The sequence below is a fragment of the Taudactylus pleione genome, unplaced genomic scaffold, assembly GCF_031769625.1.
Source record: "Taudactylus pleione unplaced genomic scaffold, aTauple2 ptg000089l, whole genome shotgun sequence".
Taxonomy (NCBI): Eukaryota; Metazoa; Chordata; class Amphibia; order Anura; family Myobatrachidae; genus Taudactylus; species Taudactylus pleione.
In genome coordinates, this window is record NW_028284491.1 from 4,268,583 (window position 1) to 4,283,518 (window position 14,936).

Below are 14,936 nucleotides of genomic sequence, written 5' to 3' on the forward strand. Positions count from 1 at the left end.
GCGCAAAATTTTAGCTTTAAAAGTAGATCACCGAGTCCAAAAGTCTGTGCTCCAAGCTATGCATATTAATGTCCTTCAGGCCTTCCTAGTGAGGTTTCCACCATAGACCATGTACCATTTAGTAGTACTTCTTTAGACTTTTTGCAATTTATGGCCGGTACCAAACACTGTATTCCAGGTGGGGTCCACAACAATGACCTATAGAGTGGTATCAACCTAGTCTACCCTACAGCTGCTACATTGTTTGCCAACATGTAACTGACTCCTAGATATCTTTCCTACTAGGTAGCTGCCATTTTTAGGCTGTTCTAATAATTCAGCCTCCAAAGCAAAATTTTGATTTTATTTGGCATTAAACTGTGAAGCTTCAGGATTTACATATACAGTATGCTAACAGACAATTTCTATACCAACTACAGCATACGCTCCGGAAAGCAGATATATAGATTGTGAGGATGTAATCTTTAAGTAGATGGCCTATTTGTGAAACACCAGCATTGAAGGACTTCTTCAATTAGGAATATAATGTCAGCTTCAGTAACGATAAAGACCATCAGCACTTGCTTATCTAGCCGGACAGTTAACAGATAACCGGCAGGAAGTGAAACTTTTCAGTTTGCAGTTTTATTTTATTTTGTTTGTGGTAGATTGCAGATGTATTTTAAGCTTTTGGTACTTCAAAAATAATTATACTGCTAAAAATATGAACTATAATTGTACTGTAATCATAGATCAGTGTACCCTGTATATCACAGAATGGCGGAATAAGGTACACCCCTGTGTAAGGGCAGAAACAGGACGATCCTGATGGAATGATTTACTCTGAAACCAGCATGTGAAAACATTCAAGAACACTGTGATCAGCTCCATTGAAATAAATGTTTTGGGTTTTTTTTTTTTTTAAATAAATGTTATTCTGTTATTAGTATTCCAAATATATACTGGTAGGTTAAATGGCTCCCAGCAATATTAGCCCTAGTGTCTATGTGTGTGCGTATACATGAGGTAGGGAATATAGATTGTAAGCTCCACGGGGGCAGTGGCTGATGTGAATGGCCAAATATTCTCTGTAAAAGTGCTGCGGATTAAGTGTGCGCTATATAAATAAATAAAATGAAAATAAATAGTATTCAAATAATTTGTCTACAGAGCCTGTCCACCCATGCACGCAGAGTACTGAAGCTGCGTATACCGCTGAAGTGGCTGATTTATGCCCGCCCATGCAACGGCGTTCAAACAGACAGGCACGCCTGCGTTTCTCAGACCACTCCGCCGTCACCACCCCCAAACACTGACATTCCGTCCGTCCGTCCGTCCGTCACTCACTCTGCGATTGCTTTCTATCTGCGTGCGAATTCGCAGTGCAATCGCAATGCTAACTTAAGAGGGTGCAAGTAGAAAAAGTGCAGCCTCAGAGCTGGTCACCCAAAACAATTGAATAGCTTTAGACAGGAGCTAAACTTCCCAGGGTGACGTAAAATTGAGGGCATAACCTACGGTCACAGCCCCAAAATGTCATCCTCTAGGGGGCGTGGCCTATTGAGAACAAGGCCATGCCCTCTTTTTCAGGCGACCGTGCATGGTCCCGATTGAAAACCCAAAATGTTAGGAGGTATGTCCTAGAGCAGGGAACTTCAGGCCCGGGGGCAGTATAAGGCCCCTGGAATCGTTTGGTCTGGCTCTCTGAGCTTTTTTCAGCTAGCCTTATCTGTCTAGCAGGGTGCCTAGTATGGCACCCTGCAGCAAAAATCTATGCAGCAGTGCCGCCTGGGGTGCCCTTAAGACGCTACAGACGGTCACACCACTGCCCTTACAGCTCCCCTGAGCATCCTCAGGATGCTCCGGGCATTGCTGTAATCACCGGCAATTGTGGCCCCACCCCCGTGTGACATCACACTGAGGGGGCGTGGTCTGCCCCGGGCCCGCAAATAATGTTATATATATATCAAAATGGCCCTCGGCAGAAAAAAGGTTCCCCACCCCTGCCCTAGAGGGTATGTACAAAATGATAGAAACCGTTGTAATTCCTACACCGTTCACCTGATTTGGATGTAATTACCCTCAAATTAAATCTGAAAGTCTGCAGTTAAAGCACATCTTGTTTGTTTCATTTCAAAGCCATTGTGGTGGTGAATAGAGGCCAAAATAAGAAAATTCTGTCAATGTCCCAATATTTATGCACCTGACTGTATATGTAACATGCATATCTGCAACTGTGCACAGTGCCAGGACTACATCATCTTTGTGCTGCAGCGCTGGACATCAACTATTCCACTGCAGCAGTGCCAAACATGGATATAACATGCTAAACTGCATTAAAGTATTTCTCATCATTTTAATTATTTTTAGAACAAATATTCCCTAGTCCCACCCAGTGATGGGAATTAACTCCTCTTACTTCCTGTACTACAGGAACCAGGCACTGTTCAGGTGCCACAGCTAGCTGTAACAGGCACTGTATTAAAAATGTACATACTACATCATGACATATCGTGATAAACTGGGGAAATTTAGCTCGGTAGATGGGTCAGTAGTGCAGTAAGGGTCCACACGCAGCGTTCAGGGTAAATACAATAAATTATACTTTACTGTTAGCATGCAGGAACAAAATAATAAACGCCCTAACCCCCATGCATATCACTACCTCACTTCTTTGACCCCCTCTATAATGGGCAGCTAGTCTGCAAACGTAACACAGTCTCAGTCTTGTCTCTCACAAGTATAGTCACGGTCCACTGGCCTGGGATGGCTGCCGCCCCTTTACAAAACACAGTCAGAGATTTTGTGGTTCTCTCTATCACCTGCAGATCTGGACACTGGGCCTTATTCAGCTTCAGACAGAATTGCCTCCTGCCGCATTGCATATCCGAGCTGAGTTGTCCAACGCAGCATCTGATACTCTGCGGAACATAGGAACATAGGCTGACTAAGGTGACCCATGGGGTCACGCAGCCGGCCGCCGCAGATGAGAGGAAGAAGCCAGGAAATCTCCGTCAGCTGATAGAGATCCTGGCATCTTCTCTCTCCCCCAACGACGGCGACACGCCTCAGTTTTGGGACATGGAGGGCATCACCGCCCCCTCCTCACCCACAAATGGCAGCAGACTGTCAATCACTGACAGTCTGCTGACAGCCTCCGTGCAGGATCGCAGACCCATTCTGCACATGCGCAGAATGGGTCAAATGGGTTAAACTGCAGAATGGGTTAAACTGCTGAATAAGGCCCACTGTCCTCTTGGGTCACTAGCCTTCAGACACACTGGACTCCTGAATGCAATAGTCCCACCTGAACTCTGTACACTTGGCAGCACTTGTCTTGACAGCAGTCCTCTTCGGACTGACACCGACTCCGCAGTGCAGCCCTTAGGTGTGGTCACACCTCCTATTTGTTCCCCGTGTGGGTGGAGCCATCCTGCCTCACACAGAATCCATGGCGCACTTTCACTACCTAGCTTGATACTGCTACAATATTCAGCCCGCATTAGGCACCGTGGCACAAAACATTATGCAGCGGTGGTCATCTTTGCTACTTGGTTCAGGTCCCTGGCCACAGTGTAGATAATGCATTATAGGAGAAGATTCTAGTAATCAAGGCAAGAGATGATGCAAGAGTTCTGTTCGCATCGTGGGTAAGGAAAGGCAGTATGCTGGAGGCAACAGGATTAACAAAGCCTGCACATGTGCAGAGTAAAGCAGAGGGCGGTGTCCTGCTCTACATCATTCCCTCCGGCATCCTAGACCCTTTCTACATAGGAGAACCCAAGCATGGCCTACATACCAAGGGAAGCCTCGGCCACAGTTATATCTGAAAAACAGTACAAAATTCTGACGCATGTCTTCACGTTCAGACTATAAATTATTAACTTAACGTGAGCAAACTAGCTCCAAAAAAAAGAAAGGTCAGGGGAGCTACTAACATAGTCAGTACCCATTTATTACTTTTGTAACTGTTTGTATATATTTAACTACTGGGTGCAATATGGACATTTTTTTTTACTTGTAATATTTAACAAAAACATGATGTCCAGAGAAATCCTCAAAAACACAAAAATCTGCAACAGCCGTTGGCCCTGATGGGTTTGGCACTTCTTACTACAAGACATACAAGATCATAATAGCACCTGCCCAGACAGAGCTTTAAAACTTCCTCTCACAGGGGCAAAATACAATCCAGTTATCGCTACCCCCAATACGCTATGTGGATGACACCCTCCTCACCCGCACCTCTTTAAAACTAGCTAGGGGACATTCAGACACATAGGAGTGAATTTATTTAGCCGCAAGGGAGGCGAATGGCTATTCAAATGGCATGGAAACACCTAACAGCGACACCTCCTGTCACCCCCCCTCGCGGCCTGATCGTGTCTCGGACTCGCTGGTTTTTGGATGCAGCCCTTTGAGGCTGCAAATAAAAATCAGCAAGTCCGTAGCTCTTGTAAGTGCAGCATGTAGCCGAACTAACTCGCGCGGATTCGCAGGGCCAAGGGGGGGGAACTCAATGCACATGCCACCCAGCATTGTAGGTTTTCTATCGCATCCCATAAAGGTGCAAAGGAAACATTGCAAAGGCAGCACTACTGTAACTGGACAATATGAGCGCAGACCGGCATGCGGCACATCACATACAGCTTAAGTTCCCCCATTGATCATTGCCTGGAAATAACTTGATGCATCCAAATTAGAGGTCCTAGATCTTAACATTGCTCCATAATCAAGAATTTGCAAGAAAAAAAAAAAAAAAAACCTTCAAGCTTTCGCTTTAATGTTGAAAAATAAACTAATCACACTGTATATTTTACATGGAAAACAACATTATGCTGGAAAATAACAGACTCTGTTCAAGTCACTCACTGCAAGCGCTCTTCACTACATTGCTTGGCTGCAGGATCCCAGACTGAATGACTACTGAGAAAACCCTGAAAGGAGGTAGCTAGACAGAGAAGATCAGAAGACTCCTTAGGAAATAAATCAATAGGTCTCAAATGTAATAGATGCACAATACACAAAAGGTTAGAACACACAGAAGGGACCATTAAATACCACACACAATGAACAACCTGCATTAAACAGGGAACATAAAAATACTTTGCTAAGTTAATATTAATCAATATAGTTTTAAGGTGTAAAATTCCAGGCTTGAATACATTTCGGGTACCAGGGAATCATTGCAACATATAATAAAAACAGAGCTGGAGGCTTCATTTTCCAGAGACTGACTATTTACAGTTGCTCAACAAACTCCCAGACAAGAGGAAAGCAATTAGAGTCAGGGAAAGTCTCTAAACTTATTGGTGTCTGGTCACCCCAAAAAGCTGCCATGATCACATTCAGCGAGGGTATGCAACTTGTACTATCCAAAAAACACTCATCTGCAGAAAATCAGAACAAAAAAAAACTATTAATAGCGATCTGATTGACTAATTTGAATGTCACAGCAAAAAAGCTAACAATAGTAATTAAAAATTGGGTGGGAAACCTCCAGCAACATTTCAAATTTTATTGGGAGTACAATAATCTCTCCTACATTTGAGTCAATGCTCAGTGCTTATATTGGTCTTTTATACAGATGTGCCCACATACATCTAACCTCTGTGCACTACAAGTTGCGTTACACAAAGTGTGAGTTCTGTGTGGCTCTGTAGCACTGAGCGTCCTTTCGTGTGACTTTTTCCCTTCAAAAGCGTCATATTCGCAAAGCCATGCGACTAGGACACACAAGCAGTTTCTGCTGATTAAAATGATATGCGGACTGCCTATATTCTGTGTGCGACTGCGGTTATATCTGCATGCAAAGTGCTATGTTACAGTGCCAGCGGCTGTGACACTAACGTAGCATTTCGCATGCATATACAGCGGCGGTGACACTGTAACGTAGCATTTCTCATGCAGATACACCCGCAGACGCACACACAGAATATAGGCATGCTGCATATCATTTTAATCAGCAGAAGCTGCTCGTGCATGCTAGATTTGCGAATAAGACGCATTTGAAGGGAAAAGGTTGCACAAAAAAGGCTGTTTAACACGCAAGGAGGCTAGATGTGGACACATATGTATTTCGCATTATATGCCGCATATCAGAAAGTATAAAAACAATTTAACTCTGCATAAGGGCAACATCCTGGTCACTGCTGGGTATAATACTGTATATTATGCTTGTATACTCTCTATATATGCTGGATATTTGTTTGAGCTACATACATCCACTGCCAAACCCCTAATAAAGGGAAAAGTCACAAAAAGATACTGAACCTATTTACTCAACTTGCTGACTTTGACACTTTGAGGAAATTTGTCAAGACCTGGCTTCTATTATGCAAGATATAAGCGGAAACAAGTGGATAACAAACACAGCCTCCTACTGAACCCTTCTAGCATCCAAGGTCTCTAATATGACAATAGAAATTGACAGGTTTCTTCACAGCAGGCAGATGTCATGAAACTACAAGTTCCTGTATTTCCCACCGGACAGAGCATACTGATACTTGTAGTACACAACAGTTAGAGAACCACAGACTGAAAATGCTTCTTCTATAGAGCCTATAAATCTGAAATTGGCAAAAGCATATAGAAAGTGCAACAAGCTTTACAAGAGGAGCAGTAAATATGTCTGAGAATTATAACAATATGGATTGACAAAGCCACAGCTTGTTTACATCCTATCCATTGTGAGGCACGATACCATTCTACAATGTCATTTTCTTTATATCTAATGGGATGAACACAAACCTGTAGGGCCTGCAATCTACCAACATATTGTATATGACAGGGCTAGACAACCAGCTGCTTAATGCTGTGTACACACTGGCAGATATATCGGATGATCAATTGATCGGCCAATATATCTGCTGCACGTCGGCCAGTGTGTACCAGTGATATGTCTGTGAACGGCGTCGTTCACAGACATATCGCATTGGCTGCGCTGCACAGCCGATGGACAGATATATGTGCAGACATATCTGTCCATCGGCAGGTGTGTACGGGCGGTCTGCACACACACAGCGGCAGCAGCAGGGAGGGGGGGGGGGGGACACGCCCCCGACCCGCTCCCTGGCTCCACTGCAGCATGCAGATGATGGTTGTTCAGTGTGTATGAAAGACCATCATCTGCAGATATATCGCTTAGGTGTGTACCCACCATTAGATCTATACATCACAGCAAACCTGTGGCAGTGCATGCTGAGATGTGTAGTTCCACAGCAGCTTTAGTGCCACAGATGGCCTACCTGTTCTAGTATATAAAGACCCTTTTAAATTTAAAATGTGGGACATACAATTAAAACATGCTGCAAGCTGATTAAAAAGGTTTTATACACTGTATGCTGCGGCCTACCTGAAAACTGGGCAAACATAAAGCATCTAGAATGACACTCAAGGAGCCAGAGTAATGTACTACTGTTTGCAGAGTGTATCTTGCATGTTTTCACTCTGCACCTGCTCCACAACAAAGCATACGAAAGTACAAGCGATGAAAAGGGCATGTAGCCAGCATCCAGACAGTCAGGACAGACTGCAGAGGTAAGTATTAGGGTCAGGGGGAGTCTTAGGGTTAGGCTGCGGATTAGGGTAAGGATTGTAATACTTAGAGAAATCTGTAGGGCAGTCATAAGCTTTATAGTCCCATCTCCACCTACGTCTAAAGAGACAGAGCAGGGCAATCTTGAGTAGGCAAAATTCATTAAAGCTGGCCATACACCAGACCAACTTTCCTCCAACCATCCAACTAGTTGGTTGGAAAATCTGGTAATTTATGGGAGCATATGACAATCAACAATTTGCTCCCAAAAACCAGAAAACACGAAAAAGGTCGTTCAGACAAGTTGGTTATATAACTTGTCTTAACAACAGATTTTATCCATTTTCCGGTATTTGGGAGCAAATGGCTGATTGTCATTTGCTCCCATGCATTACCGGATTTTCATTCCAACCAACCAACTAGTTGGATGGTTAGAGGAAAGTTGGTCCGGTGTACGGCCAACCTAGTGTGTGTGTGTCAGCACTACTGTGGGTTATGCAGTTTGACGGAAGTGTAAATACACCAGGCGTATCATTTGCACCAAATATAGGCTGACTGAAATGCCCTCCAATGATGACGAGTATCAAACTAAGCATTCGATAGAGGCGGATGCACCGCAAAGATGCATACGGGTGAATATACGCATTGATCTCCATACACACAATGCTAGAGAGCATACAGGTGATTTGGGCTCAGCATCAGGCCCTTGACATATCAGTGCATATTACCACAAGTGTGCCATAGTCACAGGTCTGAGCATCATGGCAGATGTGGCTCAAGGATGACCTCACATTGTTTAAATTATAAAAATATTGTTTCATGTTGAAGATAAATTAAACAGCCTTCGTGTTAGTAATTACACATGTTGCAGGAAGGAGGATACTACTGTGACATAATATTTCCAAAGAACTCTGTCTGGAAGCTTTAAACAAAAACAACAAAAAAAAAAAACTACAGTCAGCAAAACCATCAAATAAATCACACTGTCAACAATTCACAGGAAAAGGAGCTCAGCTGAGCACCAAAACATCAATCCAAGGACCCAGGGCCGTAGCTAGGGTAGTGCTGCCGATGCCATCGCACAGGGCTCCACAGGTCAGGGGGCGCTGTTTGGGCCTGTCAAATTTCTGTTTATTATCATTCTCACTTGTAGCTTCCTCTAATTTCATCCCCAGCATCTCCTGGCCTCTCCTATCTCTTCCCTGGCCCTTCCCCATGAGGCCATGGCCCTTTTTTGGGTGTATTATGTCCCTTTGAAAAATGAGGGGTGCGCCAATGCTCTTTCTGGCACAGGGCACCAAAAAGTCTAGCTACAGCTCTGCAAGGACCAGTATATGTAAAATATGGAAATGAGTTAAAGCTATTAGTTATCGAATATGCATGCAATATTTCACAAACTTTTTTCAAAATAATGCTCTCATCATGGTGAATGATTTTTTTTCCCTATGCATGACCGGCTTCCCGTCACTAAGCCAACTGAAGGGCACTGTAACGAACAAGTGAGCCTAAAATTACTATTATCCAGACAATAGTTTGCAGTGATAGAGATTATACTATGTTAAATATCTTAACTTACCTTAACTTTATAGGAATGTCACTTACACAACTGAGGAAATTTCAAGATATATTTTGCATACTGAATAAAAAATAAAATGTGCATATTGGGTTGAATGGTTCTTTGAAATGATAAGAGCCAAACGCACAACCTAGAATATTCCAACATTTCTGATTTCATAAAATTGCCACAGATAGAGCCTGTATGACAAAGGCTTCAGTGTTACTTGCTTCTTGCTCACTGGATGGTCCTGGACAATTTGATATTTGAAATCATAACTGGGATAGTACAAATCAAGAAAGTCTAAAGCTAGGTACACTCCTGAACGATGTAACAAATTATGCGACGCTTGTTCCAATTTCACTTGCAACCATATGATCCAAGAACACAGGATTTCTAGCATAGGCACTACGCATCTTTGGGATGACAGCACGATGTATTGTGTTGGGTGATCGTATCCCAGTAATCGTTGCTCCTGTATACTATGGGGGAATGGGCGCTCAACAGAGCAATTCAATTGTTGCTCTATTCGAGTGCGATAGCCACCGCCGCAGTCATTTGTGCTCGCAGCATCCTGAGGTAGCGAGCAGAAATGTGCAAGTCTATAGTTTGGGCACCCCAACCAGGAGCCGCTTTACGTGGCTAAACTCGGTCAATTGAGCGTGACAAGCGCAATAATGGGCGCTCAAAAGCAATTGAACTGCTACATTGTTCGCCCATCGATTAGCGGAGCTAAAAATAATCAATTGAATCGCCCTCTATGTGCACTACGGGTCCTGCGTGATCAACCCCCGATATGCCTCTGCCTGATTGACGGGCAGAGGCATTTAAGGGGCGGTGGAGGGGGCGGCATTCCTGGAAACGGGGGCGTGTAGGTCCTGTTTTCTGGGAGTTGCAAGGCCAGGTACTGCGTCCACAAACGCAGTTTCCTGGCCTCGCAAGCCGGCCAGCCTGAGTAAGCTGAGGCTTATTCAGCTGGCCAGCGGCATCCTCCATCGCGACCGATGGTCAGAATGGTGATCCCAGCCTGCGACCTCGGTCACAGTCGTGGGATCGCAAATGCAGCTTTATTCGTGCATACACGCTACACATCGTCCCACCGAACTTGCAGCCCATTAGAAAGGACAATGCGATGAATGAAGTGTGTAAACGATAGATTGGGTGCACTGCGCACAATATATGGTGGTTGTGCAGATTGGTTACGGGTCGCATGATTGCACAATAGTGTGTACACAGCTTTAGCACAGCCCTGAGTTACTTTCTGTGAAATTCAGCCTATACTCCTGCCAAACAAAACAATAACAGCATTTTTTAAACAGTAGTGGAAATGTAAAATTTGTATCATAAATTAAACTGAAAAGGAGCAACATACAAATAAACATAATATATCAGATGGATACAGTCAATATCCTGGCGGCCACCAGGACAGCATTAGAGAGGTGTATAGATATATCTGCATGTGGTTTCCAATTTACAAAAGATGTAAAAAAATACCATTAATTTGTGCAGCTCCAGTCATCCGGTGCTAAATAATGCTGAATAATATAGAATTCAAGATCCAGGGGCCTATTCATCATTGATAAATGGCCCGGTAACCATACGGAAACACTAGTTTCCGTATATTTTACTTACCGGGCCATTCATCATCAGAGGTCAGATAGGACCCCCTGATATTCAGCAAACCCGGAAAACTGGCCCCCGGTGGCTTTACGCATGCGTAGCCGGGCCGACGGGGAGGAGGTAAGTAACGCAGTTACATCTATCTGTAGCTGTGATACTAACAGAGGGAACAGCTGCTTTTCGGAGCAGCTGTCCACTCACCGGAGCAATGATGAATTGCTCCGGTGTAATCCATCCCCTGCTGCGACTTCAATACTAAACCATCGGAGGCCATACAGCCTCCGGTGATGAATAGGCCCTCCAGTCCAACAAATCTGGGGCTTTGAATAATAAGGAATCACCAGTAATTATTTCCTTTCATCACATACTGGGGCTACCTGGCTCCGGGGATTTACACAGCCTGTCATTTGTATTTCTGATACTTAGCTGTGTGATACAGGGTGACAGTGCAGAATTCACTGCGTATGTGAGTACTGTATACAGTAATTACCATAAATAAGATCAGTTATTTTAATACATTTTTCAATAAATAATTTCCTACAATCTTCTCTAGGATTTGCACGAAGCTCTAGTTTACTACAACAACCTCTTGCAACCGCATGCCTTACCTAAATGTAGCCAAGAATATAGGATCACCAGTGAAAACTTTGTAAGGCGCGGGGGGAACCCTTGTGGCACCATATAAATAAAGGATAATAATAATAATAATAATAATAATAATGCAAACAGCAGTCAACTTACAGCAAGAACGGTCCCTCTAACAGTGTAGGTGTAATAAAAAAAGTGAATGTGTCTATGCAGATCAGGCTGAACACACATATACACATTATAGACACATCATCCCTACAATGTAAACATCACAGAAATACATAGTGAGTTAGTGACCAGCTGTCAGCATTAAAAAAAAAGAACAAACAGGTTTATGCCCATCAGATAAGGAAGTGATCAGTAACAAAAATGCACATGAAGTGCACCAGTGACTGGGACTCACATGGGCAGTTTCTCAGACATCCCCTTACTGACATGTAGTTATTACATAATGTGTCAGTAAAGATAATCCTGGCTATATCACGCACTGTTCTTCAGTGGCACTGATTCCAGGAGCAGCAGCAACAAGTCACACTCACCCTGCAGGCACCTGCGCACTGACTCAGCTCCTCACACCTCCACATCCAGCATCTACACACAGCTCTCCCGCAACTCCATCCCTGCCCGTCCCGGGAGAGGTCCTGAGATCCGGCACCTCGGTCTGACATGCATCCAGTGCGGGAGGCGGCAGTGGAAGAGGCGCCGCTGCAGCTTCTGGTCCCGGGGGATGACAGTGAGGTTGCAGCAGCAGCAGCAGATAGGACTTTCTATAGCCAGGAGCAGGGACAACAACACACAGTGCTGCCTGGGCTCAGGGACTGGCTGGCTGCTGGCTAGGCGATCCCCCTCCCTGGTGACGTCAATGCGCAGAGCGCAGAGGTTCCCCCTGACGCAGCGTCCTAGCTCAGTCCCAGCACAGACTGGGCGTGGCGTAGCTTGCCCCGCCCCCTGTCATGCTCAGTGACCTTTTGGCAGCGCAGCAGTTTTGGTTGCTAGGAGACAGGAGCAGGGGTCGTGTGTGAGTGGTATTAAAGTGTATGGGGTGGGCTGCTGTCTTGGTAGGGCCTCATTAGGGAGGTATAATGTGTTGTGTTCTATACCTTCAGCAGCAACAGGTTCACAAAAAAACAAGCACTTCCTGGCCATTTATTTCCCTGGATACGACTAATTTAAAATGTATTTGTACTGTAAAATGGAAGATGCTCATTGCATAGTAACATGAGTGGTATATGGAGTTTAAAGGGACGTTTGAAGAGAAAATAAGAAAACACTGCAGGTGACAACTAGCACCACCCAGGCAAATGTGACTCTAAGCTCTTTGGTGCTCATGTAGTTTGAAAAACACGCAATTGCCTTTTTTTCTATTCAAACCACTAATGCAATATTTCTTATGCAGGTTGAGATTTATTTTGTGCTTACAACCTTCTTGTGCTTTGGGAGGGGGGGTGGGGGAGCAGGGCAGCAGGGGCGTATTAACAGAGGAAGGGGTCCCTGTGTAGTCTCCGTCCTGGGCCCCCTCCTCTCCGTCGGGCTGCCGGCAGGGTTGTTGCTAGATCCAAGTCAGAGTATGGACCTCTGAAGTCACAATCACATGACCGATGCAGCAGGGCCGGACTGCTACCAGTGTTACTATCCACGTGGGGGGAATATAAACCTGTGGCGAACTAAGAAAGCCACTGTACCCGAAGCGGGGTGAGCGAAGCGAGCCCGCATGGGGACACTTTTGGCCCCCGTTCTGAACCTTGCCCCTCCCACTTTTGCCGCGGCTCACGTGGTTGTGACGTCAGAGGTCCTTTACAGCACCTCGTTCTAGACCTAACCCTGCCGGCAGCGCACTGAGCGCTGCAGACTCTGGGCACTAGAGTAAACTCTAGTGCTCTGCCGGAGTCTACTGCGCATGCACAAGTCACAAGGAAAATGGTGCGGCAGCCATTTTCCTGGTGATCTCACTGCGTCTGTGCAAAATGCCGGGAAAATGACCACGGTGGCCATTTCCAGGCGATTTGTAGCGCAATGGTACCGCCGGAGAGGTAAGTATTTAATAAATGGGTTCAGAGTGTGCAGTGTGGGCCCCACTGGACCCAGGGGCCCATGTGCACCCACACCCTGCACCCATTATAGATACAATATCCTGTGCAAGTATAAGGCCGAAACAAGTGTCGTCTGGAACATAAAACCTGTAACCGCGCAATGACCAGCATAGCCAGCCTGGAACCACTAGGATCACCCTCACTCGTGAAGCCTCAATGTCCCTGGAGACCTGAGGGAACAGTGTAGATGGCGGAAACAGGTGCTCTGGATGAAAAATTCCACGGAACAGTCAAGGAAGCCATATGCTGAAGCCAGCGGATACCCGTATCCCATACCAAACTATGGAGCCTCGCAAACGCTGCCATGAGATTCTCATCCGGAAGGCCTTACCGCTGAACAGTAGGAAGATCACTGGAGAGAGACCACTGCCTTGGGAGAAATGTGGTTCTGCTGAGGACGTCCAATGTATGACCACCATTGAGAGAGACTGAACAAAGGTCTCTGCCCTGGAAAGACTTCAGCATCGCCACCGCGCTCTTGTGCCTGCTGGAAGATGTGCATATGCCATTGCTGGGTCGTCTGAATGACTGTGAGCGGCCGGTAAGGATGGACAGGGCCCCCAATAATAATTGCAAAAACGATGGCTTGGAGCTCGAGCCCATTGAACAGCCGGACCATTTTGGACGGTGATCCAAGGCCCTGGAGCTGAAAAGCAATTTCACAGCACCTCAGCCCAGGAGACTGGCGGCCATTGTAACAATGAGTGAATCTGGAAGGACCAAAGAGTGGACCCGGAGGAGAAGAACGAAAACCCTCCACCAATGGAGAGTGATGGGTGCTGTTGGAAAGAACAAGAACTGAGACAAGAGGGATGCCGAGCAACCCTTTCAAGGTGGACAATTACCCACTGGTACTCCCATGAGTAGAATCTGGTCCACTGAATGGTCCCTAAGTGGAGACCAACTTGCCCAAAAACCAAATGTTCCACAAGGTCAATGGACGAGGCACCGATCGTAACCAGGATTGGTAGGGTCCATTCACTGTCCACCGCAAGAAAACACAGCTGGAGAGAGGTTTCGGAGGTCAACCTCCGAAACTGAAGGCATTGACAAGGAGACAATGGAGACCTTTCAAAAGTCAGGATACAGCACTAATCCAAAAGTACTTGAAACAAGCGACCTAGGAAGGTCCGTAACTGTGAAGCCGTGGTATCCTTCACAAGCAGAACCTCCAAAGAGGACCGAATTGTGATATGTTCTGTGCGCACTATGGACCTGATTCAGATCCGCTCGCTAAGGCGCGATTTCTCGCTGCCGGGCGATTTTTGCTCAGTGCGCATGCGTATAATTCGCAATGCGCATGCGCAAGCCAACTTCAGCGATGGGGAATCGTGCGCTCGTAGTACACAGACTTGCCGCTACTTTGAGTGACAGTGCCGTTTGTGGGTGGTAACGGGAAGGTGCTTGTGAACGGTGGAGTGGTGCTGTGAACACAGGCGTGTCTGACCATCAAAACGGAGTTTTGAGGGCGTGCATAATTTAAAGGCCGCATCATTGTACACATCAGTTCGCATCTATTACGATGGAAGTACTCGCAGTGCTTGCGGTAGCCCAGGGTCTACCACAA

At 45.6% G+C, this 14,936-nt stretch overlaps 1 protein-coding gene across 1 annotated transcript in view; it reads right to left on the reverse strand.

Moving 5' to 3' along the window:
• The window catches only part of FNDC3A (fibronectin type III domain containing 3A), a 262,911-nt gene extending 250,791 nt beyond the window's left edge, over positions 1–12,120 (reverse strand). Inside the window, exon 1 of the mRNA XM_088469122.1 lies at positions 11,819–12,120. The gene's annotated coding sequence lies outside the window, so the exon portion shown is untranslated. The remainder of the gene's footprint in view (positions 1–11,818) is intronic.
• Positions 12,121–14,936: the final 2,816 nt, after the last annotated feature.